Source organism: Dasypus novemcinctus, chromosome X (genome assembly GCF_030445035.2).
Source record: "Dasypus novemcinctus isolate mDasNov1 chromosome X, mDasNov1.1.hap2, whole genome shotgun sequence".
Lineage (NCBI taxonomy): Eukaryota > Metazoa > Chordata > Mammalia > Cingulata > Dasypodidae > Dasypus > Dasypus novemcinctus.
In genome coordinates, this window is record NC_080704.1 from 54,556,544 (window position 1) to 54,566,562 (window position 10,019).

The 10,019-nt window shown below is 39.2% G+C and overlaps 1 pseudogene; it reads left to right on the top strand.

The window, feature by feature from the left end:
* The first annotated feature begins 6,911 nt into the window (after window positions 1–6,911).
* Window positions 6,912–9,016, top strand: LOC101421636 (ras-related protein Ral-A-like; annotated as a pseudogene).
* The last annotated feature ends 1,003 nt before the right edge of the window (window positions 9,017–10,019 follow it).

The following is a 10,019-nucleotide window of genomic DNA, read 5'->3' on the forward strand; positions in this document are numbered from 1 at the left end:
ATTTTTTGAGTTTAATTTATAACTGCTATGTTGAATTGTGTATTGATGTTCAGAAATAATACCTAAAAAGACTTTTCACTTCAAATTAGTAAGTAATATTGAATACCCACCCTATGCTTGGTGTGTTAAACATTAGCATTGAATCACTTCAGTTCTTTTATAACAGCATTCTATACTACAAAATTAATCTGTCCTTTAAATCAAATGATCCCATAAGGTACAAATAAAAATTGGTATCAGGCTTAATATCATTTTGATCATAATTTACAAATGATCTTGGCAAATAGTGATCAGAGGGCATTAATTTTTCCCTTAGTTAAGGTAAATTAAACATATTGCCAATGATCATGATTACATTATGAAATCTCATTCACATTTTTTTGTCTTTATTTTTTTAATATTACATTCAAAAAATATTAGGTCCCCATATACCCCCCACCCCCTTCACCCCACTCCTCCCCCCATAGCAACAATCTCCTCCATCATCATGAAACATTCATTGGATTTGGTGAATACATCTCAGAGCACTGCTGCACCTCATGGTCAATGGTCCACATCATTGCCCACACTCTCCTACGTTCCACCCAGTGGGCCATGGGAGGACATGCAATGTCCGGTAACTGTCCCTGCAGCATCACCCAGGACAACTCCAAGTCCCCAAAACACCTCCACATCTCATCTCTTCCTCCCATTCCCCACACCCAGCAGCCACCATGGCCACTTTCTTCACACCAATGCCACATTTTCTTCAATTACTAATCACAATAGTTCATGAATAGAATATCAGTAAGTCCACTCTCATCCATATTCTATTCCTTCATCCTGTGGACCTTGGAATTGTTGTGTCCACTCCACATCTATATCAAGAATTTAAAATAGTCACAATCCTTTTTTTATTTTGCAAAATTATACTACAGTGTAATGCAAAGCTATAAATTGAATTGAGTTCTTAATTTTATCTATGGTATTTTTGCAAATACTCAGGAATATAACATATAAAGGAGATATAATTGTAAAATTTCCATTAAATTTAGTATCTATTTACCAGAGCCTAAAATTTTATAAACTTCAGTTACATAAGCACTTTTCCCCAAATTCAATTTGTCTTTAAGAACAGTAATTTGGTTTCTGAATGTTTGAAAGGACTTTTTAAAAAATAAGTACTGCTATGGTAGTTGTTTTTGTAATTCTAAATTTTGATAGTAATCTGAATATTCTACACTTTAGTTCTGAATCTCTTGAATTCATGAAAAATTATTAGAAATGAAAAGTTTGTAGTGTTCTTATTACATATATTTAACTTTATGTTAACTTATTTCTCTTGTGTTAGTAGTACTACTGTTTTGTTTCTGTGTATATCTCGCTTTTGTGTATAATTAGTGTTTATAAAATGTGTTTTGTAATAAATGTTAAAATGAGAATGGATTAATGGTAATTTTTGTAGAGCACTTCTATAGCATATATTTACTCATATATATGCCAAAACTTGATCGTGACACAAATTTTTTATGTTAAAAGTAAAATATAATGGTCTAAGCTATGTCGTATGTTAATGAGAAATGAGCTAAATGTCGTGTGTGTGTGTGTACAGAGCACTATGGAGAAATGCAAAAGAAGTAGAAAATCTAATTAATCTAATGAACTTCTAATATAATGCTTCCTTTGCTAAAAGGTACATTTTATTATGACTGAATACTTATTACAATTAGGCATCTTTCTCTTGTATATTTAAGAAAATAATGAATTGTTTTTATATACTTTCTTTCAGGTTTATACAAATGGACCTTATTTTAAAATTAATACCAAACTTACCAGCCTTTTGTACCCAACTTCCCCCTCTCTAGCCATAAATTTGAAGAACTAAAACTGTAGACTGGTTAGTTTTGGTTTTGCTTCTATTTTTTATTAAGCTTTTTATTTTGAAATAATTTCAAACTTAGAGGACAGTTGCAAAAAGAATACAAAACTCATACATGGAATTCCAACATACCCTCCCTCCACCCGATACCCTGATCCACCAATTTTAACGTTTAAACATCTAAGAGTGGGTTGTATACATTATGCTCCTTGAACAAATAATACTTCCATGAACACTTCCTAAGAATAAGGATATTCACTTATTTAACCACCTTAAATGCAGTTATCAAGTTCAAGAAATTTATTATATAAAGCTTACATTCTGTATTCCCATTTACATGTCCCAATAATGTCCCTTTGAGCCTTTTCACCTTCCTTGCTACTTTCTATCCAGGATCATGTATTGCATTTAATTATCTCTTTAGTTCTTTTTTAAAAAAATCATAGAAACATGTGTATATTATAAACTTTCCCATCTCAAGCATTCCAAGCATACCATTCAGTGCGATTAATCACATTCACAATGTGCTACCCTTGCTACCATCAATTACCAGAACTTTCCCATCACCCCAAAAAGAAACCCTACACGATTGGTTAGTTTTTAAATAATTAAAAATTAATTATTTTATTTCTATTTATAAAGTTTCTACATGTACATTTAGCACATTAAAAAAACAAATGCACAAGATGGTAACAAAATTACCTCTTTTATTGGATAATTCTTGCTGTTCTATGTTTTTCTCATTTAAAAGAGACATATTTGACTGTTCTTTATAAGAAGAAAAAGGATTGTAATTAGGGTATGATTACTCCTTCAGAATCCATTGTAGAAAATACTTTTATCCTTCAAAGTATAACACTAAAAAAGCCAAACTCCATTTGAATTGACTTTTTCTCTTGTTGGTGGATGGAATGTTTGGTGCCAGGGGTAGTTAGTCCTGGTTGGGTGGGAGGGTAATAAGCCTTTATAATACTTCATCTCTCTCCTTACTATATTTTGGCTGTTAGTGGCAGCCTTCAGCAAGAGGTTCAAAATGGAAATTTCTTTTCTAGTGTTTTAGTGCTTTTCTAGTGAGAACTGGTTTTCACCTATAAATAGTGAGGGAGCAGGAACACAAGTAGCAGAGTGCTCTACCATTCTCACCTTAGCTCTGATACTCCTTCTATAATAGGACCTGCCTTTGCCATTTTAGTTTAATCTGGTCCACTTATAAATTGTCTAATGAAAATTAACTTGCAAGTTGTGTGACAGATAATTAACTAATGTTTGTAAAGTGCCTTCAAAATGAAAAGAACAAGGTACATTATAAATTCTAAGTACTATTGTGCTGAGCAAAGTTAGTATGGTGTTCTCTTTTTTTGGAGGGGGTACTAAATTACTTTATTTCAAGGAACGGTTCAAATGAAAGACTTGTTAGATGTTTTGATATAACTTACAGAAAAGATAAAGGTTAACCCAACATGCATACACTGCTGTGATGACCACAGAAGTCACCCCTGTGGAAACCAGCTTAAGGCTTAGCTTTGGTCATCAGTGTTTTCCATGGTGTCTTTGTCAAAGAGGTACTCTACCAAGCCAGATTCTGATGCCCCCATGTTGCAGAAGTTGGTTACATAGTCACTCAATTCTTTGATGGATTTCACCTGCTCATTCAGGTAATGTGTGTCAACGAAATAAGTGGCCATTTTCCAGAAGTGACTGATTCATCCTGTCTTCCATTTGTCACATTCTGGTTTCTCAGTAACCTGATGGAGATTCAGCCACCTCATTGGTTCTGCAGCTTCATAATTTTCTCAGCATGTTCTCTCTACTCCAGAGATTGGTAAAGAAAATATTTGGCAAAGTTCTTCAAAGCCACATCATCATGGTCCAAGTAGTAAGACATTGACAGGTAGACATAGAGGTGTTAGAGTTCCAGGTTGATCTGGCCATTGATGGTGACCTCTGAGTCCTGTAGTTCTGGCTCACCTCATCCTGGTGGAGGACTGGCCTAGGGCTGTGAGCGCTGCATTCTGTTCAAGCACTGTTGAAGCAAGAAATGATTCTGCAAAGACATCTGATGGTGTTCTTTTTTTAAAATTTTATTTTATTTATTCATTTTTTAAAAAAATATTACATTAAAAAAATATGAGGTCCCCATTCACCCCCATCGCCCCCACCCCACCACTCCCCCCACAGTAACACTCTCCCCCATCATCATGACACATCCATTGCATCTGGTGAGTACATCTCTGGGCATCACTGCACCCCATGGCCTGTGGTCCACACCATAGCCCACACTCTCCCACGTTCCATCCAGTGGGCCATGGGAGGACATCAATGTCCGGCAATTGTCCCTGCAGCACCACTCAGGACAACTCCAAGTCCCAAAAATGCCTCCACATCTCATCTCTTCCTCCCATTCCCCGTACCCAGCAGCCACCATGGCCACTTTTTCCACACCAATGCCACATTTTCTCAATTATTAACCACAATAGTTCATGAATAGAATATCATTAAGTCCACTCTAATCCTTACTGTCTTCCTCCTTCCTGTGGACCTTGGCTTGGTTGTGTCCATTCCACATCTATGTCAAGAGGGGGCTTAGATTCCACATGGATACTGGCTTCAATCCTCCTGCTTTCAGTTGTAGGCACTCTAGGCTCCATGGTGGTTGACATTCTTCAACTCCATGTTAGCTGAGTGGGGTAAGTCCAATAAATCAGAGTGTAGGAGCTGAAGTCTGTTGAGGCTCAGGGCCTGGCTATCATATTGTCAGTCCAGAGATTCAAATCCCCTAGATATATCTTAAACCCCAGCACCAACTACAATTTCAGTAAAGTAGCATGAAAGTCTTGTGAAAAGAGATCACATCTGAGTCCAGCTCCATCACGCAGAAACACCAGCTCCAAAGAAGGGCCAACTGACATGGCAGTGAACCCCATCTGCCATGACCATAGAAACTGTGGGTCTCTTTAGCCCTCAAAAGAACCAATACCTGGGGTTGTATCTACTTTATCTGTCTCTGAGACTCTGCTCAGGTGTGCATAAGGGCAATCCTTCTGACAACCTCCAGACTCTTTTTTAGAGACTCATAGCCATATAAACTCATTTGTCCTTTCCTTTCCCCCTTTGATTCAAGGTCAAAAAGCAGTTTTTAACTCCTGATATTACATGTAGGCTGAGCTATTCTGCTGGTCTGAGTTGACCCTTTTATTCAAGGTCATTCTTCAGCCACATCATCAGCTGATACTTGGTAGTAATCCTTTGATGCCAGGGAGGCTCATTCCCATGTCCCACGCTGGGGGGAAGGCAGTACATTTACATGCTGAGTTTGACTTCGAGACTGGCCACATTTGAGCAACATGGAGGCTCCCAGGAGGTAACTCTTAGGCACCCTGCAACTCTAGGTCTAGTTCTTATTTCAGGCACACAGGCTCACAAGCATAGTCATTAGCATCAAGGGCTCATTGTTGAACCATCCTTCCTTATTGGTCTTAGCCATTGCACTTGGGGGATTGTTGCTGTTCCATTAGGGAATGCGACAGAGCTCCCCCAGCCAGGAACTCAGCACTCCCCCAGCCGTCGTTCCCAACTGTAACCACTATGAAAACACCCAAACATTTTTATGCACCCCACACCTATGCCCTGGAGAACTCCCTCCCAATCATGTGCCCCCCACCAATATATGAACACTAAACTTTGAGAAGCTCTGTCCTAAACTGTTAGCTCCTCAAGGGCTAGAAGCAAGGTTTAGAAAGCTTGGTATTCCTAGAGAATAGCTTACAATCCAGTAACTGATATATATTTAATAAATGTTTTTGAATGAGTAACTTGCAATACACTGCTTTATTCTGCTCACATATTAGCCTTTTCTGTAATTCTTCCTTTCATTTACTGCCTTTGGTTGGTTTTGGAAAGAAAAATATATAATGAATTTTTTTGTTTGGTGTTGAGCAGCTTTAAAAATATCAGTGGTAAGGAGGTTCTGGGAAGAGGGAGTTGGAGTAGGCAAGCAGGAGATTGCTCTCTCACAACAAAATGGAGAAGGGGCCAAGAGCTGTCTCAGGGACCTGCTTTGGGTGTCAGCAGACCAGGACTGTGCTGCACAACCCCCAGAAGGGCGAGGGACAGAGAGATGAAGAACCTGAAATGAAAATTGAGTTACTAACCCCCCACTGTGATTGGGAAAGGCACCCACCCCCATCTTCATGGCATGCAGCCTGGATAAAACCTGTGGCCCACTACAGCCAACTGTGAGGGGAACAGACATCTTCATCCCTGGGAAAATGGGGCGTGCAGTGGAGAGAGGAGAGTGGGTTCTCTTCAGTGAATTTGGCCAGCAAAGCCCACCTGGAATCTTGGCTCTGGCCAGGCCAGAAACATGGACAAGTGGAGGTTAAAAGAAAAACCTCCATGGAAAAGTTCACCAACAATTGCCACCTGCCAGCTGACAGGGAAACCATGAGGTGAAAAGTGCCTTTAGGTCTCGCTTAATCTGAACTACTGGGAGAAAAGCTGTACCCCATTAGTGAGTCCCTGGCCTGATTTTGATAATTGTAGCTGGGCAATTTTTAAAACTCAAAATAAGTTGAACCAAAAATCAATGAAGAATCATGAAAAAAAAAAACCCACTAGGCAAGAGAGAGAAATTCACTTTTCGAGTAACTTCACCTACCTGTTCAGATGCCTAGACAGCACCAAAAAATTACAAGCCATACTAGGAAAGAGGAAGAGATGGCCCAGCCAAAGGAACGGACCAAATACCCTGACAAGATACAGGACTGAAGAAAACTAATCAATGATAATCACACAAATCTCCTAAATCAATTCAAAGAATTGAAGGAAAATATGACTAAAGAGATAAAGGATAAAGGAGGACACTAGGTGAGCATAAAGAAAAATTTGAGAGCCTGCAAAGAAAAGTAGCAGAGCTTATGGGAATGAAAGACACAATTGATGAAATTAAAAATACATTAGAGCTCCTTCTCCTTTTGCTGCTGCCCAGCATGGATCCTCTCTCAGGACAAGGGTCAAGCTCCTCCTGGTCATAGCCAGGACAGTTGCTGCTTCCAGAGCCTGTGGAGAAGCAGACCAGTTCACAGTGCAGATTCTTCTTAATCCTTTGACAAAAACTCTGCAACACAAAATGGCCACAAATAAGCCCATGGGTCAGAATTCTTTGGCCTTACACAAAGTCATCATGATGGGCAGTGGTGGTATGGGGAAGTCTGCTCTGACTACAGTTCATGTATGATGAGTTTGTGAAGGACTATGAGCCTACCAAAGCAGAATGCTATCAGAAGAAGGTGCTGTTTGGAGAGGAAGTCCAGATTGATATCTTAGACAACGCTGGGCAGGAGGACTGTGCTGCAATTAGAGACAAGTACTTTTTTTTTTATTTGCAAATGACATGATTTATATATAAAAAAATCCTCTAGAATTCACAAAAGATACTGCTAGAGCTAGTAAGTATTTTCAGCAAAGTTGCACAAAAGTTTCTTTTTTTTTTTGTATTTTCTCTTTTTTTAATTTATTTTTTATTTTTTTATTATTGATTCTGTAAAAATATACATTAAAAAAATATATATGAGGACCCATTCAACCCCACCACCCCCACCCCACCACTCCCCCCCCAGCAACACTCATTCCTATCATCATGACACATCCATTGCATTTGGTAAGTACATCTCTGGGCGCCTCTGCACCTCATGGTCAATGGTCCACATCATGGCCCATACTCTCCCCCATTCCATCCAGTGGGCCCTGTGAGGATTTACAATGTCCAGTGATTGCCCCTGAAGCACTATCCAGGGCAGCTCCAAGTCCCAAAGACGCCTCCACATCTTATCTCTTCCTGCCATTCCCCATACCCATTAGCCACCATGTCCACTTTTCCCACTTCAATGCCACCTTTTCTCTGTGGACATTGGATTGGTTGTGTCCATTGCACCTCTATGTCAAGAGGAGGCTCAGATTCCACATGGATACTGGATGCAATCCTCCCGCTTTCAGTTGTAGGCACACTAGGCTCCATGGTGTGGTGGTTGTCCTTCTTCAACTCCATCTTAGCTGAGTGAGATGAGTCCAATAAATCAGATTGTAGGTGCTGGAGTCTGTTGAGGCTCAGGGCCTGGCTATCACATTGTCAGTCCAGAGATTCAGATCCCCTAAATATATCTTAAACCCCAACACCAACTACAACTCCAGCACAGTAGCATGAAAGTCTTACGAAGAGAGATCCCATCTGAGTCCAGATTCATCACGCATAAACACCAGCTCCAAAGAAGGGCCATCTGACATGGCAGTTAACCCCATCTGCCATGACAATAACACCCATGGATCTCTTTAGCCCTCAAAGGAACCAATACCTGGGGGTTGTATCTACTTTATCTGTCTCTTAGACTCTGCTCAGTTGTGCATAAGGGCAATCCTTCTGACAGCCTCCAGACTCTTTTTTTTTTTAGAGACTCGTAGCCATATAAACTCATTTCTCCTTTCCATTTCCCCCTTACATTAGGTCAAACAGCATTTTAAAGTCATGTTATTTTATGTAGACAGGGATATTCTGCTGATCCGCATTGAACCTTCCTTTCCAGGTCATTTTCCAGTTGCATCATCAGTTGGTAGTTGATAGTGATCCCTCGGTGCCAGGGAGGCTCATCCCCGGGTGAAACAAGTACTTTTGAAGTGGGGAGGGTTTCCTCTGTCTTCTCTGATACAGAAATAGAATCCTTTGCAGTCACAGCTGACTTCAGGGAGCAGATTTTAAGAGAAAAGATGAAAATGCTCCATTTCTGCTGGTTGGTAACAAACCAGATTTAGAAGACAAAAGGCAAGTTTTTGTAGAAGAGGCAAAAAATAGAGCTGATCAGTGGAAGGTTAACTACGGAAACATCTACTAAAATGTGAACTAATGTTGATAAGGTTTTTTGTAATTAAATGAGGGAAATTCAAGCCAGAAAGATGGAAGACAGCAAGGAAAAGAATGGGAAAAAAGAGGAAAATTTTAGCCAAGAGAATCAGAGAAAGATGCTGTATTTCATAATCAAAGCCCAAAGTCCTTACTTATCTTGGCCATACTAATAAATATATTTTTATAAGCATTGCCATTGAAGGCCCAATTGACTGAAATTACTTTAACATTTTGGAAATGTATCACTAAAAGCATGAATTGGACCTGCACTAAAAGTCAAATTTACTTTAAAAAGAAATTAATATGGCTTTACCAAGAAGCAAAGTTCAGTTTGTTTCATAATTGCCTACATTTATCACATTCTTGAATGTAGCATGTGAGCTTGTGTTTCAAAGGCAGTCTTTCCTGAAATGTTAAAAGAAGTGAGGTGGGGTAAGAAATGGGAGTAAAGGCTACCTTCTCTGAATTATTATAAAACTTAAATTTTGTATCATTTTAAAATGTCATGGTCTTCTACTGACTTGAAAAATTACAAATTTTCAACATAGTTAAATAGTTAAACTCTACCACTTTTTAAAACTATTATTATGCAAAATATAGAAGAAAAAGTGATTGGCATGGTTGTTACATAGAGTTAAATTGAAAGTAATTCATCTGTGAATCTGCATTAATTACCTAGTGATTAACTTAGAAAAGTGGTGTAAATGTGTATATGGAAAATTTTTAATATGCCTTAATTTAAAAACAGAATGGGGAAGTGGATGTGGCTCAAGCAGTTGGGCATGCACCTACCATATGAGAGGTCCTGGGTTCAATTCCTGGTGCCTCCTAAAGAAAATGAGCAGGAGAGCAAGCTGATGCAATGGTCTGGTGCAGCAAGCTGATGCAACAAGAGGTGCAATGAGGAAACACAATGAGAGATACAACAAGCAGGGAGTGGAAATGGCTCAAACGAGTGGGTGCCTTCCTTCCACATGGGCTGTCCCAGGTTTGATTCCCAGTGCCTTCTAAAAAGAAGACAGGCACAAGACGAATGGACACAGAGAGCAGGCAGTGAGCACAAACAACAAGGGAGGGAAATAAATAAATAAGGCTTAAAAAAAAACTAGAAAAGTGGTTGGGTACACCATTCTGGGTGTGTTCTCCCAGGATGCATGGGCCAATTACCCATGTATCCTGATTGGAGAATATATGCCTAGTGTGGAGTACACCTCTTGTATAGAAGATTCTTGAGCAATACCTGTCTGCTAAGAGTCTGTCCAAATT